At 42.6% G+C, this 27,777-nt stretch overlaps 1 protein-coding gene and 1 non-coding gene across 2 annotated transcripts in view; both read right to left on the bottom strand.

The window, feature by feature from the left end:
• PLEKHM3 (pleckstrin homology domain containing M3) overlaps positions 1-27,777 on the bottom strand; it is a 203,934-nt gene that overhangs the window by 55,376 nt on the left and 120,781 nt on the right. The window lies entirely within an intron of this gene.
• Positions 10,068-10,190, bottom strand: LOC122426938. The gene has a single exon (XR_006265287.1). It is a non-coding gene; the product is annotated as a small nucleolar RNA SNORA26 (small nucleolar RNA).

Here is a 27,777-nt window from a genome sequence, read left to right as displayed (position 1 = left end):
GCTCACTTGAAACTAGCACAGCTATCTCCCAATACAAAATAAAAAGTTAAAAAAAAAAGAGCCCTAGAAGGTCAGTATTTTTATTGTTAATAATTTATAGGAAATAGAACTGAGGCTTAGAATGCTTGAGTCATTTGCCCAAGGTCACCCAGCTTGGATGTGTAGAGCAGGGAGCTGGACTCGCAGAGCCCAAGTGCTAACCACGAGCTGTTAGTGCTGTCCTAGAGCTGGCGTTTCCTTAATGAGAACTCCCAAAGCCTCTTCGGCCCCTAGGGGATGAGGTCTCAGCTCCTTAGCAGGCCCTACAAGGGATTCCCACCAGCTAGGTGCAGCCTGTGTTTCCACACTTGCTTCTGGTTTTTATCTACCTTGCACCTATCTCCTGCTCTCAGATGCCTGCCTACTCATCATTCCCTGAAAAAGTTTTGATCTTAATAGCTATCATCATTGCTCGCAGCATGTGTGAGTTCTGGGTGCTTCTGTATCTATTCCCAGTTCTTACTGCAACGGTCCAAAATAGCATCACACTCATTTTACATATAAACTGAGACACAGGAAGATTAAGGGACTTGTTTCATAGTCAGTGAAAATGAAAGCGTTAGTCGCTCAGTCATGTCCAACTCAGTGATCTCATGCAGTGTAGCCTGCCAGGCTCCTCCATCCGTGGAATTCACCAGGCAAGAATACTGGAGTGGGTTGCCATTCCCTCCTCCAAGGAATCTTCCCAACCCAGGGATCAAACCAAGGTCTCTCAAGTTGCAGGCATATACTTTACTGGGAAGCCCTGTTTCACGGTCAGAGAGCCCATCAACGTTGGAATCTGAACTCAGGCTGTCTGACTGCCATGTGTGATCCGTCCTGCTCTGCTGCTGTTCCCTTCAAGCCACACGCTCTCATAACTGGCTCAAGTGTTACCTGGTTTCCAGGGCATTTTTGACTCCGGCCACTAATGTACCTGTCTTGCTCTGTTGCTTTCCACAGGTATAAAGAGAGGACTCATTAAAGAAGAATGGCCCATGCTCCATTTCTATTCTAGGCCTTTCCAAGTGCATTCAATCTCTGCATTAAAAAAGCTGAAACTGAATATTTCTGGAATATTCCCAATGCAGGCCCTGGAACCCAACACTGAGATGACAGCTCTGTCCAGACAAACTGGCAAGTCTTGGGCCAGACGGGGTTATGATCTGATGGCGTGAACACAGAAGGCAAACGGTGACGTTTCTAATGGCGTGAACACAGAGGGCAAATGGAGAAGTTGCTGCCAGTTAAACACCATGTGTACTTTAGCAGAACCTCTTGGGGCTGTGTGATTCATGCGCTCCTGGGACATGGATAATTCCTGAGAGATGAGCTAGCCAGCTCCTCAAACCTGAGGACAATGGGAGGATGAATTCTGTGGGCCACTGGAAAGGCTGGAGTGGGCAATTTTTGAACTGATCTTGAAAAGCATTTTATCACTGGAATAGCTAACATTCTTGTTGATTGTGTAGAATGAAAAATACCAAAGCATTTGAACATTTGATACATGTTCAGTTCCTTTTGTACCTAAAAAGCGAATATTAATGAGCAATCTGTGAAAGTCTCACAACTTGACGGGGAGTGACTGGCTCTGCAATGACCTCCTGACAAATTGTGGCAGCATTTGGTTGTCATCATTCAATCATACCTGTAGTTAAGATTATAAAATAAGTCACTTGATTCTTTAGCACATTACTCTTCCATAAATTTAAACTAATACTTATTTTTTAATCCTTTTTTATTTATCTTTTAAACTTCAAACTTTTTATTTTGTACTGGGGTATAGCTGATTAACAATGTTGTGGTAGTTTCAGAACGGTGAAGGGACTGAACCATACATATACACGCAACCAAGGATGGGAGGGGTTTGGGGGAGAATGGATACATATAAACTAATACCTGCTTTAAATTCCAAGCTAAAAAATCTCATTGTTAAGAAAAAGTACAGAAATCCAATTCAGAATGAGCACAATTATTAAATTACAAAGTATATTGGGTGGACAAGGTGATTCCAAAGTTGATCTAGCAGAATAAAAGGGCAAGTATAAATAAGACAATTTGAAAAATGAGAATATGAGATTGTATTTATGCTACCAGACATCAAAATATATCATACAAGTCAAATAATTGGTGCTGGCATCAGAACGGCTACTGAGGAAATAGAAGTGACTGCTCAGAAACAGATCCTAGAACACATATGTAATTAAATTATGATAAATATGGAATAAAAAGCATGGGAAGGATAGATTACTTTAAAAATGGAGCTGAAATCACTGCTTAACCATTTGGGGGAGAGTCAAACTATATCCTCACTTTATTCAAGAAGTAGAACAAATCCCAACATTTATTACATTATTAAATATATAAAGCTACCTTTAAAAAGACAAGAACATGCAACATGCCAATGATGATTATCTGACCTGAGCATGGTGAAAGGCTTTTCAGCCTTTAAAGCAATGGAAAAAAATCACACAAGGGGAAAAACAGACAGATCTGGACACATAAGAGTTAAACTACTGAGCAAAAAAAATCTTATATAAAATTTAAGGGCAAACAACCAAACTACTGAAAATACCACCCATAAACTATTGATAGCCTAATACAGAAGGAACTCACATAGACTGAAAACACAGCTTATCCCCAAATGGTCAAAAGATACGGTCAAACAACTCATGAAAAAAAATAGTATTAGCAAGAAATATATAAAATGTTTAGCCTCACAAATGAAAAGTAGATATGCAAGGTCAAACCAGGAGAATTTTTTTCCTGCTTCTAACATTACCAAGTATTTGCAGTTTTTAGATGACAATGGCTAATGCTCCAGTGTTACAGAGAGAGAATCTGCTTACACTGTTGGCGTGGGTATGTGCTGTGCTGGGCTTAGTCGTGTCCAACTCTGCAACCCCATGGACTGTAGGTCGCCAGGCTCCTCTGTCCACGAGGATTCTCCAGGCAAGAATACTGGAGTAGGTTGTCATGCGTTCCTCCAGGGGATCTTCCCAACCCAGGGATTGAACCCAGGTCTCCTGCATTGCAGGCGGATTCTTTACTGTCTGAGGCACCAGGGAAGCCCTGGTGTGTGCATAGATACAGTAAATTGCATCTAGAGCTTTTCAAAAGTTCAGACCCTCTACTCTAGTAGTTCCTCATTTGAATTTATCTTAAATAGTCAGAAACAAAATGATTTTGGCACAAGGATGTATATCATAGTGTTATTTGTAATAATACAAAATTGGAAACCCCAAAATGTCCAATAAAGAGGAGGTTAAACTAGCTATAGCCATGGGGATTTTAACATAGGAGTTAACAATCTTCAGAAGCACTGGGTCTTTGTGAGTTAAAAGCAAGATAGAATTTTATATGCTGTGAAGAATGGCCACGCTTTACCCCTACGCATGCATAGAACAGAGCTTGCTAGACATATACCTCAATGTTAACCTTTGTGGGGGGTTCACAGCTGCAGTAGCCAGCCCTGGCGGGGTCTGTGAGCTCCTTTAATTCCCACATCATCATCCTAGGGATCTTACCACCCCTGGTTCTATACAACTGAGTGGTGGGACCCAGACTCAGGTTTTCAAGGGCTGGGATCTGAACCTCTCTGCCATGCTGCTTGGGTGGTTCTTTTCTCTTCAGTAACTTCCCAAATTTTCTGCAATGAGTACACTTTTATAATCCAGAAGAAACCCACAGCTTTCAAAACAGTGAATCGGGGCCAAGAGCCCCTGGAAGTTTTGTGTTCTGTCCCCTGACAGCCCACAGTGTGGGAGACAGTTCCGCCATTCTTCCCCCAGCTCTGGGTTCTCCTTCCCTTTCCTTCCCTTTCTTCTACTCATTCCAGTGTAAGTCGCGGAGTTACTTGGCCTAGAGGTGGAGTAAAGCCCCTGGTGCACAGCAGAGCCATTCCAGGGCCAGCCTGGCTACTCATTTTCTTTCCTTTGCCTCCTCCTTTTCCTTCCCTCCTGGCTTTCCAGCGCCCCCTCTGAATAAGCCTGGTTCAAAGTTCTGGCTTAGCAAAACAAACCAGGGCATCCTGGGGTTAACTGTGGGCTGGCCTTTCACAGTTCTATGATTAAATTGCATTTTTCAGTGGTTCTGCCTTTAAACTCCAAGTCTTTTAAAGAGAAATTTAAGGAGAGCAAAACATAGGAAACAGTGCCAAGCACCAATAACATATTTTAGTCGTTTGGGGAATGGGCAGCTTTAGAAACCGCAAATTCCCACTTAGGCAAGGGCGACTTGAGCTTTTTCTTTATTGCTTAGTGACAGAAGCCTGGCCATAGACCATGGTCAGAGTTGTTCTCTTGTTGTCTTTTCTCTCTCTCTCTCTCTGAAAACAGTTATAAAAGGCCTGAGCTATCACAAGAAGAGTTGGCTAATCCAACAGTTCTACTCAAATACCCAAAATCATTTTCCACTGATGCAGTTAGTTCAGATTAAAAGGCAGATCCAAGTCTCTGTCTCAGTAACCTGCTATACCTGCTCAACAAGCTCAATCACGTGGAAACACATGCACAAAACTTGGGAGGCTCCACCCATTTGACTTTACCACCAATTGGCAAGGCTTTGGTGCCATGTGTTCAAATAGAAATCTGTCTCCTTTCTCCCAAAGAAAACAACTGAAAATGGAAGATAAGATGTGAGTATTGTTTTGTGACTATGCTTTCCAAAACAAGGCTAGCACAGCACAAAATGGAAAGAATCTCAGAGAGCTCTCTTCTGTGGCCTTATAGCTATTTTGACTATTAGGAACAATGAATTCTAACGCCAGAATCCGATGATGAGGTTCTTATAAACCCCTGCCATTGGAGCCTAGATGAAGGTGTGACCCAGCCAGTCCTAGGGCATGAACTGGTAAACTGTACTACATTCTCACCAAATAAATTGGAATTAAGGTGCCAGTGAGGTTGGGCTTCCATACCTACTCCTTAAATTACTAGCAAATGTGAACCAGTCCCACGAGAAGAAGAAGATAGCAATGAAGTTCTAAAATAACTTCTTTATATAGAATACTGAACATTTTTGGTAGTAAGCATGTATGAGGTATACAGAGCCACTATAAGTCAGGGAAACAGCTTTGGAATGAAGCATCTGAAGTAGCAACCAATTAACATGGGTACAAGAGTTTACTTTTATATTTATTACTTTTGGCCATGCCGTGAGGCAGATGGATCTTAAGTTTTCTGATCAGGGACCTGTGTTCCCTGCATTGGAAGCATGGAGTGTTAACCACTGGACTGCCAGGGAAGTCCAGATATTAGTTTTACTAAGTAAAGGCTAAACTCAACTGATTCCATAAAAATTGCAAACAAAAAAATCTAGAAAGTAAGAACTACAGAAAAGTAGAAAAAAGATGAAAATATCCTCAATAAAACACCAGCAACATATAAAAAGAATTATATGTTATGATCAATTGGGATTTATCCCAGGAATGCAAGGTTGGTTTAACATCTGAAAATCAAACAGTATAAGGGCTTGATTACATTAAATCACCACATTAACAGAATAAATGACAAAAACAACATAATGATCTCAATAGAAGCAGAAAAATCACTTGACAAAACCGAGCGTCTCTCCATGATAAAAATACTCAACAAGTAGGAAAAGAAGCTTGTATCAGATTGAGGAAGGTACCTAACTATGAAAGAGTCAGTTCATTCTGAATAGTGAAAAACTAAATGTTTTCCCCTCTTTTCTCAAGAAAAGACCATATCTATTCAACATTGTACTAGATGTTCTAGCCAGTAATTAGGCAAGACAAAGAAGTTTAAAACTCCAGATTGAAAAGGAATACTTAAAACCATCTCTAGTCTCAGATGACAAGATCTGGTATAAAGAAAAGCTAGAAACATTTTGCTGACATGAAAGTCATAAAAAGAAAAAAAAAACTATTATATGTTTGAATAAGACTCTGTAACTATATCCATGTAGGCTGCTTATACTCTTCAGAGAGTCTGACTGATTAACACTGTCCAGTTCAGAGTTACAGAAACACTTACTAGAAATCCCATTCAACAAGCTAAAATGGTAATATTACAGTCAGAGCATGTAATAAATTCCCATTTCAACATAAAGAGGTATGCATATATTTTTATTAGGAGAAAATCAGTTTCTCTTCCCTTATCTATTAAACATATTAAATATTATTTAAGTACCTACTGAAAATATCTTTAAAAGTATCAATGAGTAAGATTCCAAATGGTTGAGTCCAGTTCAGTCACTCAGTCATGTCCAGCTCTTTGTAACCCCATAGACTGCAGTATGCCAGGCTTCCCTGTCCACCACCAACTCCCAGAGCTTGCTAAAACTCATGTTTATCGAGTTGGTGATGCCATCCAATCTCATCCTCTGCTGTTCCCTTCTCCTCCTGCCTTCAATCTTTCCCAGCATCAGGGTCTTTTCCAATGAGTCAGTTCTTTCACATCAGGTGACCAAAGTATTGGAGCTTCAGCTTCAGCATCAGTCCTTCCAACGAATATTCAAATGTTGAGCCTGCCTGAATATCCACATATTTCAGTCTGGCCCTGTCTCCTACAGGTATTCTAAGTCACGGCTACTCACAAGGGAACAAAGAAGACTTCAGTGTGGTAGGGCTGTTCCACCTCCCTGTGTACGAGATCATAAAAGACTCCATATGGACATGGGGCTTAGAGTTGACTGGAAACAAGCCATGGCCATCTATGGCTAAAATTGAGGCCAAAGGGTAGATGAGGATGAGAACCTACATGTTTCTCTAAAAAGATCCTTTAAGGCACAAAGAAAAGCCAAGTTAAGGAGAAGACTACTCAGACATCTTAGAGTTAGTGAAAAAGAAAAGCTCCATGTAATCCAGTAATATCCACTAGTCTACAGAGTGATCCAGGTGCTTGGGAATGTCTTGGTCTGAGCCTAGTTTATATTCTCAGCACGATGACAATGGCAGTGATCCTGTTGCTTTGGGTTTGCTGACCAATGCTAGTCTTGAACTTGCCAGATCTTTCCTGGCTAACTCGTACATAACCTGAAAAACCACTTTAAATCTTGCTGGAGTCCTTCAATTTTGCTTCTTGTTTGTATTTTGGCCCTATAGTCAACCCTTGCAACTCTAGTCTCCTTGACTTTGGGCATTTTGGGCCTCCTCCTTTCCCTTTTGCAAATCTTTCTGTATCTACAAATGTAACTCCTCTTTCTAGACCAACTTTGAAATCCCATGTAAAGTACTAAAGTAAACTAAGTGTTGATTAAACAATGAAGAACGAAGAAACAGAAAAAAAAAAAACAAAACAACCTTTTAAAATTTTCTTAAATCTGTCCAAGTTTTTAGCTTCTCTTTCTCCTGAGTCCCAGAAACAGCAGCACCAACATTAAAGAAAAACAAAACAAGACACTCACTACTTAAGTATTTCTCAACCATGTTCTGAACTTTCCAGTTTGGAAGTGAAAATGAAATAAACATGTTAGGAAGTATAAGTATTCTAATAGATTGGTTGCTTACAACAGTTATTTCAGATATCTCATCTCTCAAAAACGATCTTATTAATAAGTAGCACTGCAATCCTGGCAGGAAAACTATAAACCTAGAGAAAAGATATAACAGAATTCCACAAGCAGGAGCTATTTAATAATTTCCCTGAAGAAAATGCTTGAATGCACTTTATTATTATTTTTTTTTGAATGCACTTTAGAAAGAATTGGCATGATTCCACATCACCCTCTCAGAAGTACTCAAGGCTACTTGGGCAACTGAAAGGAATCATACTATGAGAGTGACTGAGCAAGAGCACCCAGATTTCATGTTTTCTGGATCAGTACAATTTTTAAAGGGGCTTCCCCGGTGGCTCAGCAGTAAAGAATTCACCTGTAATGCAGGAGACGCAAGTTCAAACCCTGGGTTGGGAAGATACCCTGGAGAAGGAAATGGCAACCCACTCCAGTATTCTTGCCTGGGAAATCCCATGGACGGGGGAGCCTGGCAGGCTACAGTCCATGGGGTTGCCAAAGAGTTGGACACGACTGAGAGACTAAACAACAACTTTTTAAAAAGTGCCCTGTTTTAATTTTGCCTAGGAAGGACATTAAGAGCAGCTACTATCACCACATTTCACAAGAGAGGACAAATTCACCATATTATATTTTTCACCCTTCTGCATGACCTGGTGAGAACTCTATCCCAGATAAGTCTTCAACCCACAGAAGAAAACTGAGATTTTTGTGTGATAAGAGAATAAGGATTTCACTACTTGCCAAAACTATTGCTTTAAAGTGAATTTCAAAATAGAAGAACTGGGAAAGTTCCAAAACTTCAATCATGTGAAAACACCTTCACAGACGATTTCAAAGCAGCATTTCCACTTGTGTTCAGTTCAGTTCAGTTCAGTCGCTCAGTCGTGTCCGACTCTTTGTGACCCCATGAACCGCAGCACAACAGGCCTCCCTGTCCATCACCAACTCCTGGAGTCCACCCAAACCCATGTCCATCAAGTCGGTGATGGATCCTACCATGTCATCCTCTGTCGTCCCCTTCTCCTCTTGCCCTCAATCTTTCCCAGCATCAGGGTCTTTTACAATGAGTCAGCTCTTTGCATCAGGTGGCCAAAGTATTGGAGTTTCAGCTTCAACATCAGTCCTTCCAATGAACACCCAGGACTGATCTCCTTGAGGATGGACTGGTTGGATCTCCTTGCAGTCCAAGGGACTCTCAAGAGTCTTCTCCAACATCACAGTTCAAAAGCATCAATTCTATGGTGCTAAGCTTTCTTTAATAGTCCAACTCTCACATCCATACATGACCACTGGAAAAACCATAGCCCTGACTAGACAGACCTTTGTTGGCAAAGTAATGTCTCTGCTTTTTAATATGCTGTCTAGGTTGGTCATAACTTTCCTTCCAAGAAGTAAGCATCTTTTAATTTCATGGCCGCAATCACCATTCACAGTGATATTGGAGCCCCAAAAACTAAAGTCTGACAGTGTTTCCACTGTTTCCCCATCTATTTGTCATGAAGTGATGGGACCGGATGGCACGATCTGAGTTTTCTGAATGTTGAGCTTTAAGCAAACTTTTCACTCTCCATTTTCACTTTCATCAAGAGGCTCTTTAGTTCTTCTTCACTTTCTGCCATAAGGGTGGTGTCATCTGTATATCTGAGGTTATTGATATTTCTCTGGGCAATCTTGATTCCAGCTTGTGCTTCATCCGGCCCAGCGTTTCTCATGATGTACTCTGCATATAAGTTAAAGAAGCAGGGTGACAATATACAGCCTTGACGTACTCCTTTTCCTATTTGGAACCAGTCTGTTGTTCCATGTCCAGTTCTAACTGTTGCTTCCTGACCTGCATACAGGTTTCTCAAGAGGCAGGTCAGGTGGTCTGGTATTCCCATCTCCTTCAGAATTTTCCACAATTTATTGTGATCCACACAGTCAAAGGCTTTGGCATAGTCAATAAAGCAGAAATAGATGTTTTTCTGGAACTCTCTTGCTTTTTCGATGATCCAGCAGATGTTGGCAATTTGATCTCTGATTCCTTTGCCTTTTCTAAAACCAGCGTGAACATCTGGGAGTTCACGGTTCACGTATTGCTGAAGCCTGGCTTGGAGAATTTTGAGCATTACTTTACTAGCATGTGAGACGGGTGCAATTGTGTGGTAGTTTGAGCATTCTTTGGCATTGCCTTTCTTTGGGATTAGAATGAAAACTGACCTTTTCCAGTCCTGTGACCACTGCTGAGTTTTCCAAATTTACTGACATACTGAGTGCAGCACTTTCATAGCATCATCTTTTAGGATTTGAAATAGCTCAACTGGAATTCTATCACCTCCACTAGCTTTGTTTGTAGTGATGTTTCCTAAAGCCCACTTGACTTCACATTACAGCATGTCTGGCTCTAGGTGAGTGATCACACCATTGTGATTATCTGGGTCATGAAGATCTTTTTTGTACAGTTCTTTTTTTTTTTTAATTATCGCAGTAAGTTTATTTATTTATTTATTGAAGGTCAAGTTTAAATTTAATGACTTTGGTATTAACTACACACATACTAGTAAGTGCTAAGACTTAAAATCTTCCAGTTCAGTTGTGACTCCAGACAGGATCCAGAGAAGAGTTCTAAAAATCTCTTCTCTGGGTTTTATGGAGACTTTCTTTACCCTCCTGTGTTAGCCTCTTATGGCACTGCATCAGCCTTAAAAGGGCACTGGAAAGGGTGATTTGTACAGTTCTTTTGTGTATTCTTGCCACCTCTTCTTAATATCTTCTTCTTCTGTTAGGTCCATACCATTTCTGTCCTTTATTGAGCCCATCTTTGTATGAAATATTCCCTTGGTATCTCTAATTTTCTTGAAGAGATCTCTAGTCTTTCCCATTCTATTGTTTTCCTCTGTTTCTTTGCATTGATCGCTGAGGAAGGCTTTCTTATCTCTCCTTGCTATTCTTTGGAACTCTGCATTCAAGTGGGTATATCTTTTCTTTTCTCCTTTGCTTTTTGCTTCTCTTCTTTTCACAGCTATTTGTAAGGCCTCCTCGGAGAGCCATTTTGCTTTTTTGCATTTCTTTTTCTTGGGGATGGTCTTGATTCCTGTCTCCACATGTGTTAATTAATTTCAGTTGACTCACTTGTTTGCTTAAGTAAATACATTTAAAAATGACAGTCTTATATGAATACCATAAATGGTAGTCCAGGATCCCTTGCCATAAAATCAAGATAACCTAACTGTTGAAAGGTCCTGAGCTTCCAGTAACTCTGAAAGGGAGATATGCAGGTATTAGGGGTTCAAGTCCCACCAGCAATGGAATGAAACTTTGCTTGATACAACCTCAAGGAAATGTCATTTAATGCCATGACCATGTACTGCCTAAAAGCATATCTTATACCAACTAATATCATTTTGGTAGACGTTCCATAGAATCAGAGGTATCCTTACATAGTAATTAAGAGCAATGGCTAACTCAGTTCAAATTTGGAGACTTTCCCATGTACCAGCTAGTGACCTTCAGCAAGCCATTTCCCTTCTCTGCTTAGGTCTTCATCTATGAAATGGGGATAACAATAATACCCACTTCATTGTGAGGGTCAAACAAGTATCTACAGGTATAGTTCTTAGAATGGTAAGTGACAGGTATTAAGAGCTCAAAATGTTAATAGTTATTCTTCTTATCCTACACTCAGAGGAACACCACAAGGTCTAGGCATCTGTTAGAGACTATATTAGGCCTATAGTGATACAGTAATATGTTTCTGTAGAAAACATATAGCTAGAGAATAAGAATGACAATTCCTTTGCTAATTTGTATTAAAGTGAATAACTTGGTAGACATGCATCTAAGGCAACTCATTGTTCATTTAGTTTGTTTCCTTCCATGGCCCATTTTCTAGGTCAAGAGCAAGTCTGAATGATATATTTTTGCCTCTAAGGCAGAGTACACGATGCATTTGACACAAAAAGATTACACCATAGAGAAAGGCTTTCAGAATCTTAACTGCAAGTCACTACTTAGGTAAACAAGACCATCTAAATATACTAGGCTTCTAAGTATGAAATTAATGTCGTCTCTATTTAGAGTAAACAACAGAATTAATGTAGGATTGAACCCTCAGAGTGGGGGGATTTAACCGTCACATGTTATGATTTAATTTATATTATGAAATACAGTTCAGAAGGACTTACTCATTACCAAGTCATCAAATAAATGAGCTAACATCAAAAAGCAGGAGTTCTAGGGGGCTCCTAAGATGGATTAGTTGGTCTTGAACAAGAAAGTCATATATTAACATATCCTAAGCTGTTGCCTTTCATGTGTCTCATCCCTTTTGTCCCTGGGACTATATTTAGCACAGTGAGAACAGCAGCACTGCCAGGGCAGTCAAGTAGAAAGAGAGGGTATTAATTTAGTAGATCTTGGTCAAGGTTAGGGCAAGAGATAGTGGACAAGTACATATTTAGTTTATTAAACTACAAGATAAGGTCAAATTGAAAATTTATAGTTAATCTCTAGACCTTCTAATGGGTCTACTTGGTGGAGGTCTCATTCAAAGGAGCTGGATTTTAAAAATATCTTCCCCAGTTTGTTCACTGTAGATCAGTTTCTGCCATTGCTACAAGATGCTTCTTGGTAGCATCTTTTTCTCCCCCTCTTCCCCACTCAACTTTGGCTGTTTCTTCCTCTAGTGTCTCAAGTTGAACATCTCAGCTTTTCCTTTTTGCTGTCATGATCCTCCATTTGTAACTTGCCTCCCTTTTCTCTCCAGCCCCCTTCCTTGCAAGGCTTCTCTTCTGATGAGACCAGGTTGTCATCCTCAATATCCGTGCTCTTCCAGGCAGGTCCCCAAACTTTTCTAGTGTATTCAGCATCAAACATTAACTATTCTTTCTAAAAAATGTAATCTTTCATTTCTTCGCCTCTTCCTTCCCTACCATCAAGGATATTTTTTGGAAGAATTCCTTCACTCTACTTTTATGTCTATAAGTAACAGAATGTTCCAAATTTTGGAAGTGGAATTAGGTCACATCTTTTAATTTTCCTTTGTACCTTTTCCCTAGCACTTCGTTTAGAAGCTGAGCTTGAGTTCTTTAAGAAACCAAAAAGAGCTGAATAAGCCCAGATGCAGGGCTTCCCTGATAGCTCAGTCAGTAGAGAATCTGCCTGCAATGCAGGAGACACGGGCTCGATCCTGGGTGGGGAAGATCCCTGGAGAAGGAAATGGCAACCCACTCCAGTATTCTTGCCTGGGAAATTGCATGGACAGAGGAGTCTGGCAGGCTACAGTCCATGGGGTCGCAAGAACTGGACACAACTCGGCAACTAAACCACCACCACCACCAAGCTCAGATGCAAAGCAGTGAATTCCCTTCCCCTTTCTTTACTGAGTTTGCATCTGGTCTGGGTATATAATCAAAGAATGCCCGGGACTGGAGCTCAATTAACCTTAACTACTAGCAGTGGCTCTAGCTTTCAGTGAACCCTACACCCTACCTATAAGTGGCCTCTATACCCTGGTATAAATTAACGCCTGTGGATCTGTCTGATTCCTTTACAATGATCTGAATAGGTCATTTATGAAAGTAAACAGTGCCTTAGAAATATCACTCCACCACCAAAATAAGGAACAAAATCCTCATATCCATTCATGGGGAGCCTGCAGAACGCTGGGCACTGTTCCAGGTGCTCAGGATATGAGTGAACAGCTCCAACAGGCCCTGTTCTCCTGGAGCAGTGACTTCCTGAGAGTATTTAAAGGCCAAGGAAAATGATCACAGTCACACTGGTCAAGGAAATCAGGCTAAAACCATCCTATTAAGGAAGAGGGGGGCAAGTCACTGGTGGATGGGCCACTGTTAATAAAACTCCACCTCCCTGAACTAGGATACACATTTAAGAGTGGGCAGGAGGTTTAAAAAAAAAAAAACTTAACCCAACCCAAAAGATAATGGGAATCATCTGTTCTGCTCTCATGTGCAAACCTATAATTTATGGAAAGATGGGAAAGAGAAAGTCCCTGAGGAGACCCAGCCAAGTTCTGCGGTGAAAATTCAACTCTACTCAAAGCTCAGACTGGAAGAGGTGGGGGTGGAGCGGAGCAAGAAGCCACAGGAAAAATAACACGTCCTGAGGTGGCCAGCTGCCTCTCCTTTCCGACTTCCAAGGCCATTACTGGGACAAGCTGCCTTCCTCCTCTTCTCCTGCCACCCTCAACCCGTCCCATCCATGGGTGATTGCTTTTTCCTCTTTATTTTTCATTCATTTTTTAAGGATCCCAAACTGGCTTTAGTGCTCATAATTCCTGTCACAAGGCAATGTCAACAGTATAAATTATAGGGCATCCGAGGAAGCAGGTAGTTAAGATCAAGTGCGAACATATGTTATTAAATTAAAATGGAGTTACCAGGAATCTTCAAATTATGGAGAAGAGACCATTTCCTTAAATATATGGCTGTGTATAATATATATTTGCATATATATGTGTGCACACTTACATATAAAGTAATTTACTACTAAAAATATGCTATACAACCTGATAGTAGCAAAGGCCATCATTAAATGCAGTGTCACTAGCAGAATCACTCTACCAAATTCTGATTTTGCATTTCCATTCTATATCAGAATGGCTACATATTGTCTTTTTTTTTTTTTTTTTGGTTCTTCTATTGGGGTATTGTTACTTAGCTTTATAATACTGCCTTTAAAGAGTATGGTTATTAACAAGTTGACTACTATTTTCAGTGTAATTTTTTTAATGCCAGTATCAGTGCAGTGCCATTTGAAAACATTTTATTACATTTAATAATTTGCTAAGGGACCTCGATAAAATGTCAATGTATACTTTACTAGTTTCCTTACCAGTCACGTAAGGTAAATTATAATCCATGTCAGAGATGAAAAAATTGAAGCCATCTAAACTACGAGAGATTGGTGGGAGAGGCAGAAGTAGGATTTGAAATAAATGCCAAATTGTCCAGGGAGGGAATCCCCTTTGAGCCATTTCAGAATTTCTATTGTCAGTTAAGGTGTTCTTGCTATTCACAGACAGCTAGAATTGCTAGTCAGACTAAAAGGGCGCAGCCTAAAGGCTCATCAGTGTGATAAATCTGCTGAACCTTGTTAATATTACGGTGAGGGACTTTCCACAGCAGCATCCGTGGGGCTTTCACTATACACCAGGCATTCTTCTAAGCACTTTATGTATTTGTGAATTGCTTAACTTCGCCATCTTGTGAGGGAGGTACTTTAATCATTCTCATTTTAATGATAACTGTTTAAGTGACTTGCTCAAGATCACAAGATGCAAACCCAGGCTGTCTTGTTGCCAGCCTCTGTACTCTCAACTACTGGGCTACATGCAGAGGGCAAGCTGCAGCCACACAACAGGCCATGCTTATTTAAAGCTTTACTGCAAAGACAGGTGTTTGAACTCAGAACCAAATAGTCCCAAAGGTAAAAGAAAAAAAGATAAACATTAGCCGTCTTCAGTTCACAAAGGCTCACTATGCAACAACAGCCTGTAGTAACACACAACTCCTCTCAAGTTCATTCTCCTCCTCGTCTTGCTCTTCTAATAACTGATTAATTCAGCAGATGCTTACTGGGCGCTTCCTCTTGCATAGAAGATAGAGACTTGCATTCAAGGTTGACCCTTTCACTTACAGTAGTAGAGTTAGTGGCTCAGTCATGTCCAACTCTGCAACCCCATGGACTATACAGCCCACCAGGCTCCTCCATCCGAGGGATTTTCCAGGCAAGAATACTGGAGTGGGTTGCCATTTCCTTCTCCAGGGGATCTTCCTGACTCAGGGACTGAACCCAGGTCTCCTGAATTGCAGGCAAACTCTTTATGGTCTGAGCCACTAAGACGCTTTCACTTACTTATGGATTGCTTTAAAAGTTTCTGTGAGCAGGTCTAAGAGCTAAGCAACTCAGGTGACATTTTATTTGGGGAACGTGTCTTGTAAAGACTCATACTACTACCCTTTCTGCTCCCAGCCTGGGGACTGAGGACACCCCACTGGGCCAGCCCCTCCAGATCCCACACGTGAAGGGTGGATCTTTCTTCCTAAATGTATCTCTTTCAGGGCACTAACTCACTAGCACATGTGTCTTGTTATTTGCATTTTTAACCCACTGCATCACAGTTCTAACAGTTAACAAATACCTGAAAAGTTGTAAAATACAGTCCATAAATCAAAGTGTGCCAGTAGTTTCCTGAGAAGCTCATGATCATTTAAAAGTAACCTTTTTTTTTTTTTAACTGTGGTAAATATACATAGCATAAAATTTACCATTTTAATATTTTTAGGTGTATCTGATTACTTGTGAATACACTTCATGGATTACTCTTCTAAATACTATAAACTACTACATCTTAACCATTTCATGGGTAATAAAATCACCATCCAGTCATTAAGCTGGTTTTCCTAACGAACTAGCCATAGTACTGTCTGAGAGACCAGCTTTTCTCCAGACTGGGGGCACTTCTGTCCTTGGGGGTGCCGCTTTCCTCTCCACCGTTGATGGACTCAGAAGCCAGCTCCGAGGTCTGAAGTTTCTTTGCCTCCCTCATCCTAAGCAGCTGAATCAACTTCTCTCTCCACCCCTCTCATTATCCCATTCCATCCACGCCAGTGCCATCCATGGGGTGGAGACTCAGCTTGTAAGTGTGCGGAAGAAAACCCCAGAAGCAAGAAACTAGAATAACTTGCCCCTGCTAACAAAACAAACCAGAAAACACAGGAGAGGCCAAGACCTCACAGTCGCTGAGTTCCAAATCCTTCCTTATCCCAAGGAGACAGACTGCCTGCCTCTCTATTCTAAGCTCAGGCAATGTGGCTTAAGCAAACTCATAGGAGGAATTCAAGCCTCAAGATCCATTTTCAGCTTCTCCTGGATCCCCATGTGCCTTTTTATCCTTACTCCATCTTGGCCAGCCAAATGTGAAAGCCTGTGTAAAGACCATTACATGCCTCACTTTGAAAGGGCTTTAATGCCCTTATGAACTAACTCCTGGCTGAAATCTTTGGTCCCATGGAAACAGAGAAAGCAGCGGCCAGTTGCAAAACAAAACAAAACAACAACAAAAAAGAGCTGTTATCTCTGTGTTAAATTAAACTCAGAACTGCTTAATATCTTGGCCAACTTACGCCACAACTATTTTGGCCCTTTCTGCCACCCCAAAGCCTTCTGTGGCCGAAATGCACCATGGTGCTGCTGTCTGACACTGTGCCAGCAGGCCTGTGCCAAAGCCAAGTAACACCCTTCCTTCTTGGGGTTTTGGGGGAGCAGGGGAGGGTTGCTAATTCCTTTCGTGACCACTGACTAAGAGCTGAGTGGCCAACAATTTGGTAAATTATATACACACCTAAAATGTCAGCTGCATCAGAGATTTTTGCTCTCTATCTTTCCAGTAGCTGAAGGGAAGAGAACCTTGAGGCTAAAGGCAATTCTAGACGAGTTGGGTTTCCTAACCACATTCGGTGGGAGGGCTATTCGCAGGACTCCAGGCATGCAGGATCCCCAGCAGCAAAGAATCATCTTTGATAAGTGTATATGCCAATGATTCAAACCAATGGAAAGGGATGGGAATTAAAATTAGTCACAGTTATAAACACACACGCACGAAAGAGGAGAGAGAGGAGCTCAACCACAAAAGTCCTTTTTGGAATCAGACTAGCCGTAAAATACAAAAACACACATGACACGGGTCAGCCAGTTTTGAATGTAGAATGTGTTAACTCCAAACTTTTGAAATGCAAAAAGCAAATTCATAGCACAAAGAATCCATATGTTTTTAGCCCTGCATTCCCTTTGGAACTGTAAGTTAATATATTCTGTGGATAATCCATTTCTGTGTTCTAGAAACTTGCTGTTTTTGACATCTACGGGTCAATGGGTTGGACAGTATGGAAATATTTTGACCACCATGGCAGAGGTCAGAATGCAAACATTTTAGGGGGTCTGGCCTGTGTGGGGGAAGCTGGGCAGGGGACTGGGCCTGACCACTACGATCCCAGTGTCTCCACTAAATGTCCTGGGCTCTGGGAACTCTTGCCACACATGGTGCTGGCCCTCTGGCACCTCATTTTCATCCCCCTTGCTTAGAATTCCCTCCCTCCACCCAGTGGAAAGACTTGGTGGGGCTTTGGCAATGGCAGGGCTCGGCCTTGCCACCTAGGGGATCCCGCTACCAGTCTGCCTTTAGAAATAAGACAGCCTCAGTGCTTGAAGCAGATGGTACAGTGTACTGGCTTGGAGCGCGTGCCCTTAGTGAAGGGACTCCTGTAGCTTCAGTGGTAATGAGGTAGTGGCTGGTAGTTATTGATTTTTGTTTTGATAAGTCTGAAAATTTTCATACAAAATTGAAAAAATTTGAAAAATAAGAGTATGTGCTAAAACAGGATGGCCTGGGTTTGAACCCCCGCTCCTCTACTTTAACTAGGAGGCTTTGGGCAAGTTCATTCCACTGGCAAAAGATGAATAATAATACTCCTGTCTTAGAGGGCTGTTGTGAGGATTACATGGTTAATCCATGTAGATTTTGAACAGGATTTGGCCTAAAGTAAGTACTAAAAAATAAAAGTAACTAACATTTCTTGAAAGTGAAACTGAAAGTCGCTCAGTCATGTTTGACTCTTTGCTACCCCATAGGCAAAAAGTCCATGGAATTCTCCAGGCCAGAATACTGGAGTGGATAGCCTTTCCCTTCTTCAGGGGATCTTCCCAACCCAGGGATCGAGCTCAGGTCTCCCACATTGCAGGCGGATTCTTTACCAGCTGAGCCACAAGGGCAGCCCAGCATATAATAAAAAGTAACTATTGTTAATCTAATTATTAGTATAACCTCCTTATTTTACAAAGATTTTAAGTGCCCGGGATAGAATGTGACTTGGTAAGAGATGGTTCAAGGTGCTCCGTCATGTTTGACTCTCGGTCTCCCCAAGGACTGTAGTCCGCCAGGCTCCTCTCTCTATGGAATTCTCCAGGCAAGAATCCTGGAGTGGATAGCTGGGTAGCCATTCCCTCTTCCAGAGGATCCTCCCCACCCAGGGATCAAACCCACGTCTCCTGCATCTCCTGCATTAGCAAGTGGATTCTTTACTACTAGGGCCACCTGAGATACCCTAATACGTATGAGCAAGGATAGGCTTCCCTGGTGGCTCAGAGAGTAAAGAATCTGCCTGCAATGCAAGAGACCTGGGTTCGATCTCTGGGTTGGGGAAGATCCCCTGGAGAAGGGAATGGCTATCCATTCCAGTAGTCTTGCTTGGAGAATCCCATGGACAGAGGAGCCTGGTGGGCTACAGTCGATGGGTCACAAAGAGTCAAGACAGGACTGAGAAACTAACACTTTCACTTTTCAAAGGATAGGCTGCTGTCATTACTGTGGGTAGTGGGTTTCCTGAATGTTCCTCTTTCTCTGCTTGCTGCGACATGACAGTGGAATGAGCCCTTGGCCTTCAGTGAGACTGTGTCCTAACCACTCAGGAGCAAAGCCCTCAGGCTGAGAATCCTGGCTCTTTCTAGTCCCTTTCTTCCACTTATCAGATGATGAGTTCCTGCCTCCAGCAGGCAGTAGGCAGAGAAAAGAGAAAAAGGGGAAACTCCAACTAGTAGTTTTATTATCCACTATTGCTGAGACTTTCTCTGCACCCTTGACCTCTGCTCCAGCCAAGAATCCATTCACAATATCCTGCCTTGTTGTCAGGTCTACGCCTTCCCTTATGAATGCCCTGTCCTTTTATTGTCTGAGCTGCAGTGGGCTCTCTGCTATTAGCCCTGCCAAACATCAACCCACTGATCACCAGATAACCTGAGTGACGCTGCCCATATTAGGAGCAAACCCACTAAATTGCATATTATCTTTCATATGTTTTATTGGCCAACTTTTGTATGCTGGGCATTATTTCTAATTGCCAGTAGGAAATAAGGTATTAGGAAGACAATTTGTTGAAGAACTGATGCTTTCTAATTGTGGTGTTGGAGAAGACTCTTGAGAGTCCCTTGGACAGCAAGGACATCACACCAGTCAATCCTAAAGGAAATCAACCCTGCATATTCATTGGAAGAACTGATAATGCAGCTGAAGCTCCAATACTTTGGCCACCTGATGCGAAGAGCCAACTCACTGGAAAAGACCCTGATGCTGGGAAAGATTGAAGGTTGAAGGAGAAGGGGGTGACAGAAGATGAGATGGTTGGATGGCATCACCAAATCAATGTACATGAGTTTGAACAAACTTTCAGAGGTGGTGAAGGACAGTCCTGGCGTATTGCAGTCCATGGGGTCGCAAAGGGTTGGACATGACTTAGCGACTGAACAACAACAAAAAAGGGATATACAAAAATCAGTATATTTGGCTTATTTTTGTAAGCTGTCATTTAGATTGTATTTGCGAAAATGCTTAGAACTTCTATTTAATGACAAAAAGTTGAAATACCAGTTGACCTTTGGCATACGGAAACCTTGCTGTTTGTTGCTTAGAACTGAAGGAGCTGAGAGGTGGTTCTCCTCCCAGGTTTCTGGCTGTGCCCCGAGCTTGGCTGTTTTATGCCCACTGACTGGGAAACCTCAGAAAGTAGGTACAGGTAGAGTGGCTTCCACAGTTTAATTGCTTCTCAAGGATCCTAAAATCATAGAACCAGGGCCGCAGGGCTGGAAGGGGCTGAAAAAATTCTTAATTCAACCTTTTCACTTCACAAATGAGGAAACTCAGGACTCAAGAAGTGAGGTGATTAAGGTGGTTTTTATCCAAATACACCTGTGATTCTCCTCTTGGGAACAGAGACAGGGCAAGGCCAAAGTCAGAGAAAAAAGTGGTCCAAAGTTGGATGTACTGCATGAATTTGTCATTTAAAGATGCCATATAGCTTTAACCACACAGGTTAACAGGGTTGAGAATAATCCCTATGAGGGTTAAGTTAAAAATCCATTAAAAATAAAAAGGAAACTTGGATTTTATAAGCTATGAGAAGTGATAAGGATGGAGATATTTTCAGAGGTAAGCTGTGTTTCCATTCCTCACTAAGACTTAATAGAACACATGGGTTCAGGGAGATGGAGAGGATTTCAACACAATTCAACACCAGTTCATTCTAGGAGTAAAGGCCCTTCAGTCCAGCTCCCTTCCACCTCAGTGTTAAAGGAAGCTAGAAAGCCAATTACTCTCGCAGCAGGGCCTCTCCCATACTCATGGAAGAACGTACTGGAAACCTGTGTGCTTTACAAGCAAGTAAAACTATAATTGCATTGGGAAAGAACACGGGTTCTCTTTGTTTCTGCCAACATTTCAGTCTAGTAAGCTCCTCCCTTCTATAGCTGCAGAAATAGCACAGACTTTTTTTTTTAGCGTACAAAATATGTATTCTACGGTTCTATAAAACTTAACACAATGCTTTTTGTTAACATTGAAAAGATAATCTCTGCACAGCCCACCAAAAGGGCATGCATTCTTCAGAGACAGGAGCTGAAGGTGCCCACCTTTATCTGGAAAGCAACACCCACCTTCTGGTTTAAGCTTGGAAAGTCTCTCAGCAAGACTAATGAAGGTGGCAAGGGTGGGAGGGTAATACCTGACTTGCTCCAGCAGAGCCTTAGGGAGATCTTGTTGCCTGGGAGAAAGGGGGGGATGGAGGGCTATCCAGGTGCAATCCTCCTTGTGGGGTCACTTGGGATGTCTGGTCCAGGGGACCATCCTGGAGGCAGGAGGAAGCTTTCCCTACCAAGGTGCTGCTCCATATGGTGACTCTGCTTCCCAGGTGGACCTAATAGTAAAGAACCCACCTACCAATGCAGGAGACATCAGAGATGTGGGTTCGATCCCTGGGAATATCCCCTGGGCTAGGAAATGGCAACCCACTCCAGTATTCCTGCCTGGAGAATCCCATGGACAGAGAAGCCTGGCAGGCTGCAGTCTGTCGGGTTGCAAAAGAGTCAGACATGACTGAAGCGACTTAGCATGCACGTGGGCAGCTGCTGCCACATTGGAGGAACCTGTGGCCTAGAGCCCCCTGCAGAATCTGAGAGGCAGAACGCAGGGTGCAGCCAGCATTACTTATGTTGTGACAACTGCAGTCTAGTGTCCACAGGGGCAGAGTCGCGGTGCCACTGAAGAAAGCTGCAGAGGGCCGTTTACGAAGGTCCATGTCTCCAGGCAACACTGCACCAGCAGGGTACCACGGGCACATCTCCTCTCTCTTAAGCCCTCTCTGTTAAGCAGAGGTCTAAGGGTCGTACATATTAACTTCTCTAAACCTCACAAGCACATTTCAGGGCAGGTACAATTACTACCCCTGCTGCAGGAATGAAGTGCTGCTGCTTTTTTTTTTAAACTTAAAAATTTTTTTAATTTTTAAAAAAATTAAAAAAAAAATTTTTTTAATATTTTGGCTGAAGCACGCAGGATCTTAGTTTCCTGACCGGGAATTGAACCCATTCCCCTCTGCAATGTGAGTGCAGAGTCTTAACCACTGAACCACCAGTGAAGTTCCTGAAGTGCTCCTTGAGGCACCAAGTGAAGTGACTTGCCCAGGGTCACCTAAGTGAGTCTGGGGTGAGCGTCTGAATGTGGGCAGCTGGCTTCCAAGGCTCCATGTATAACCACTGCACTGTTCAGCCCTTCTGCGATGCCTAAGGTCAGGTATCATCACTCCTTTGGAGACCTTTGCTCCAGGCAGAAACTTCATCCCCTGTTGCCCTCACACTGGTTTGCTGGTCTCCTGAAACTTCCTGACAGCCATCTTAGTTTTGATTTCTATTTAATTTTCCACCTCAGAAAGCAGTGCCAGGGAGGGGGGAATCTGCTGATACTTTTGAAAATGATTTATTAACCAACAGTTCGAGGAAATGGAGGGCTTCCTGGCTGCCACCTGACCTCTGTCTGCGGCCTTCCTAATGTTTGCATTACTTCCCTGACCTTGCAAAGTGACCTGGAATAGTTTGCCTGCTTCCTTTTGCATGTCCACTTTCAGAGCCCAGCTGTCAGCCTGTGCGAGTCTGTCAGTGAGTATCTCAAGGTTTCGAAATGGGGTGTGCAGCCTTTGGAGGAGCACAATCTAACACTAAGCTCCAAATTCCTTCCCATAATTGAGCATTCATTAAGTTTGACGGAACAAAAGCCGGCATTCTCTGTTATAAAGCAGGGGTCAGAACCAGTAGCTGTGTTTTGTTTGGCCTGCAGAGTGTTTAAATATTGAAAAATTTCACATAAAAATACGGATTTCCAGCTCCTCTTGGAGAAAAGGGAAGGGATAACAGCTCTGGGCTCAGAGGAACAGCTGTCCCCTTCAGAGGGGACACTCCCTGGCTTCTCAGCATGACCTGCAGACTCACCCTTGGCCTGCTTTGGGCATGGGTGCCGCTTTCCTGGCCTCTGCAGGAATTGGAGTCAACAAAACACTGTTCTGAAACCGCACTTCCCTCCCTTGAAATGTGGGCTGGCTTGGCTAGGCCGGTGGACCAGGATTGAACTGGGAGAGCTGGTGCTCCCAGAGGGCAGTGTGTGCATGCTAAGTCACTTCAGTTGTGCCCAACTCTTTGTGACCCTGTGGACTGCAGCCCGCCAGGCTCCTCTGTCCATGGGATTCTCCAGGCAAGGATACTGGAGTGGGTGCCATGCCCTCCTCCAGGGGATCTTCATGACACAGGGATCGAACCTGTGTCTCTTCTGTCTCCTACACTGGCAGGCAGGTTTCTCACCACAAGCACCCCCTGGGAAGCCCCCCACCTGCCAAGAGGGCAGACGCGGTGCTTTTTCTTTCCTGTCCCCGCACCTGGCACATAACTGTCTGGCACATAACAGACATCACTTAGGAGTCTAGCTAGAGTGACTAGCTCTCTGGGCAGGGGGGGAACATTTCTGAGTGACAGAAACCTGCTCCCCAGCTACAGAAGTCCAGGCTTATTAATGCTTCAATAGCTTTTTGAATGACCAAGGCTGCACCCTATACTTTTTAATTGGTTATGCTATAAAGATCTTTCTTGCTGTCACAAATGATATTGAATCCTGTTTAAAATCCCAGAGAGTGTGTTGATTGTTTATTAGAATTTAGCCAGAAATTTAAAAACAAAGAACAATATGAACAGCTGCCCCCATCAGCCTGCTAATTTTTCCTCAAGAGAGTTGGGGGTGATACTATGGAAGAGCAGTAAGTTACAAATGCAGATGGAATTGCAGGCCACTAGCACATGCAGCCGAGCTACCAGGGAAGCCAGGCTGGCGGGCTACAGTCCATGGGGTCACAAAGAGACGGATAGAACTAAGTGACTCAGCACAGCACATGCAGCCAAACGTTTCAGCTGAGACACACGCGCTAATGCCGTCCAATGAGGCTGCTCTGCTTCCTCAGTCCATCTCTAGATGACGTAGTTGTACTCAGTCGTGTCTGACTCTTTGCCACTCTTTTGACTGTAGCCCACCAGGTTCCTCTGTTTATGGGATTTCCCAGGCCAGAATGGGTTGCCATTTTTCTCCTCCAGGGGATCTTCGCAACCCAGGGATTGAACCCATGTCTCCTGTGTCTCCGGCATTGTGGGCAGATGCTTCACCTGCTGAGCCATCAGGGAAGCCCATCTTTAGAGCATCAAACAAACGAACTTTGTCTTTTTTTTTTTTTTTTTTAAATATTGAACTATAGTTGATTTACAATTTTGTATTAATTTCTTCTGTGCAGTAAAGTGACTTAGTTATACATATCTACTTTTTAATATTCATTTCCATTATGGTTTATCACAAGACACTGAATATAGTTCCCTAAGCTATACAGTAGGACCATGCTTATCCATTCTCTGTATAATGGTTTTCATCTGCTAATCCCACACTCCTAATCCTTCCCTCCCCTACTCCACCCGGCTTGGCAACCACACGTCTGTTCTCTACGTCTGTGAGCCTGTTTCTGTTTTGTAGACACGGTCATTCATGTCATATTTTAGATTCCCCATAAAAGTGATACCATATGGTATTTGTCTTTCTCTTTCTGACTTACTTCACTTAGTATGATAATCTCTAGGTCCATCCATATTGCTGCAAATGGCATTATTTCATCATTTTTTATAGCTGAGTAATATTCCACTGTGCATATGCATCATTTATACACACACACACATCTTCTCTATTCATTCACCTGTCAATGGACATTTAGGTTATTTCCATGTCTTGGCTGCTGTGACATAGAACAGTGCTGCTATGAACACAGACATGCAGGTATCTTTTTGAATTATAGTTTTGTCTGGGTATATGGCCAGGTGTGGGACTGCTGGATTATATGGCAGCTCTATTTTTAGTTTTTTGAGGAACCTCCATACTGTTTTTCAAAGTGGCTACATCAATTTACAGTCCCATCAGCAGTGTAGGAGGGTTCTCTTTTCTCTACTTCCCTTTCAGCATTTGTAGACTTTTTTGGGGCTCCAAAATCTCCATGGATGGTGACTGCAACCATGAAACTAAAAGATGCTTGCTCCTTGGAAGGAAAGCTATAGCAAACCTAGACAGTGTACTAAAAAGCAGAGACATCACTTGCCAACAAAGGTCCAAAAAAGCTACTATTTTTTTCCTGTAGTCATGTATGGATATGAGAGTTGGACCATAAAGAAGGCTGTGCACTGAAGAATTGATGTTTCTGAATTGTGCTGTTGGAGAAGACTCTTGAGAGTCCCTGGCACTGCTAGGAGAGCAAACCAGTCAATCCTAAAGGCAATCAACCCTGAATGTTCATTGGAAAAGACCCTGTTGCTGAGAAAGATTAAGGGCAGGAGAAGGGGTTGACAGAGGATGAGATGGTTGGATGGCATCACTGACTCAATGGACATGAGGTAGAGCAAGCTCCTGGAGATAGTGAAGGACAAGCAAGCCTGGTGTACTGCAGTCCATGGGGTTGCAAAGAGTCGGACACGATTTAGTGACTGGACAATAGACTTTTTAATAATGGCCAAGCAAATGAACTTTGAACATGCTAGAAACCTCCTTAGCCCCCAACTCCTGACTGGACATAGCCTTCTTATTATTATCCCTCTGCTCTTTGAAGACCAGCCACAAATGTGGTAGAATGGCTGGCATGAAGCATCAAGGGGTAACACCCTACTGGGTGTCACCAGATTGAAGTAGAACTATAGGTAGTCTCTACTAGTTCTTGGCACTCAGGCAGAATACAGGGGTTTAACCATAACCATCAGGCAATGCTAGTCCTTTTCTGAGAAAATGAGCCCTCTCAACTTCAGGGCTCTGGGCACATAGTATGTGCTTAATAAATATTTGCTGAATGAATAAATGAATAGAGAGAACACCCTGCTAGAGTCTGATGGAGAGCTGGGTTCACGTTTCAGATGTGCAGGTGGGATGAAAAGATTATAAATGTCACACTCCTTGTTGCTTGAGGCACATCACAGAGTCATTTCTGAGGAGGTTGATGCGATACCATCATACTTGTCCCGTGAATGTTCTGAGAGAATTTATCAATATCCTGAAGCATGCAGATGAACTGTCAGAATCAGTAATGAAAATTACTCTTCGTAAAGGTCCAAGTCAGTAACAAATTTTTCCTGCTTGCCTCTCTCCATGGGTTAGGTCACAGAAGGGTTCGAGGCTACCATGGCCTGGAAGTCCTCTTCCCATTGCCTGGCACCTGCTCACATCTATAGAGCCTCACATTTTAATTTAGAATCACAGCCACTCGGAAGCCTTCTCTGATGGCCAAGTTACTGGGTGTTCCAGTTACTACTGCTTGTAAACAAATTACCCAAAAACCTAGTGGTGTAAAACAGTCATTATGTTCAGATTCTATAGGTCAGGCTTTCAGGCAGGACACAGTGAGATGGCTTGTCTTTCCTCCATGATACCTGCAGCCTCATTGGAGCCTCTGCTGAAAAGACTTGAAGGCTAGGGGTGGTGGGAGTCATTTGGATGTATCTTTACTCACATGTCTGTTGGCTGATGATGGCTGTCAGCTGGAATGACTACATGTGACCTCTTTCTGCAGGGCCTCTGCACGGGCTAATATGGGCTTCCTTACAACATGGCGGCTGGTTTACAAGCGTGAGCGTTCCCAAAGAGAACCAGCTTGAAGCTGTATCACTTTTTAAGACCTAGCCTTGAAGTCACATAGCATCACTTCCATGGTCACGCTGCTGCTGCTGCTGCTAAGTCGCTTCAGTCATGTCCGACTCTGTGCAACCCCATAGACGGCAGCCCACCAGGCTCCGCCGTCCCTGGGATTCTCCAGGCAAGAACACTGGAGTGGGTTGCTATTTCCTTCTCCAATGCATGAAAGTGAAAAGTAAAGTGAAGTTGCTCAGTCGTGTCTGACTCTTCTCTACCCCATGGACTGCAGCCTATCAGGCTCCTCCGTCCATGGGATTTTCCAGGCAAGAGTACTGGAGTGGGTTGCCATTGCCTTCTCCAGGCCCATCCAAATTCAGAAAAACAACAACAACAAAAAAACCAGATACCCCTTCTCAATAGGAAGAATGTCAAAGTCACAGTGTAAGAAGGGCATGTGGGATGGGAGATACAGTTATGGATATCTTTGTGGAATATAACCTTCCACACTAGTTTAGATGTGTTTCCTGACTCTAGCTCCTCCTGAACTTAAAAACTGCTTGTCTGCCTCCTCCTGAGCCTGTGAGCTCAGTGAAGGAAGGAGCTGTGTGACTCACTCACCTTCTGTTCCCAGCACAGTGCCTGGCACACACGATTATTGAATTGAACCAAATAAAAAGGAAGAGTCAGAAGGACTCTTGGAACCCCCTTTCATGCTGGCTGTTGGTGGCATAAGGGAAGTTTGACCAGGGCAATAAAAGAAACACGACAGAAATGTACCCAAACACCTTTCTGCAGCCTAAGGCTATTCCCTGTGAGCATATCACGTATGATAAGGGAGTTTGCTTCCTTATTTCTCTAGGGCTATATTTTTCCTCCTTATATCTCTGTGCTATAAAAATGTCAAGTATGAGATGAGAGTACCCAAAAGGCTGCCTTTTTTTTTTTTTTTTTCTTATACACACACTCGCGGTACAGCAGAAAGAAAGGAGTCAGAAAACCCCAACTTCAGTCTTGGTTCAGACACTGAGCAGAAGCCCTGGAGCTTTGATATGCTGGCTAATTTTTCTAAATCTCAGTTTTCTTGCCCATAAAGTGGGTAGAAAAAAGGTGATAACACAATATACAAAAAAAAAAAAAAAAAGACTATTACAAAGTATGGTGGTTTTAAAATATACTCACATATTCTTTGACATACCTCCTTTTAGAAGATGGACTTTAATTTGTCCCGTAAATGTGGGCCTGACTTAGTGATCATTTCAAATGAA

This window comes from Cervus canadensis, chromosome 24 (genome assembly GCF_019320065.1).
Source record: "Cervus canadensis isolate Bull #8, Minnesota chromosome 24, ASM1932006v1, whole genome shotgun sequence".
Classification (NCBI taxonomy): domain Eukaryota; kingdom Metazoa; phylum Chordata; class Mammalia; order Artiodactyla; family Cervidae; genus Cervus; species Cervus canadensis.
The sequence above is the reverse complement of the archived record's forward strand: the minus strand, read 5'-3'. Positions and strand labels throughout refer to the sequence as shown.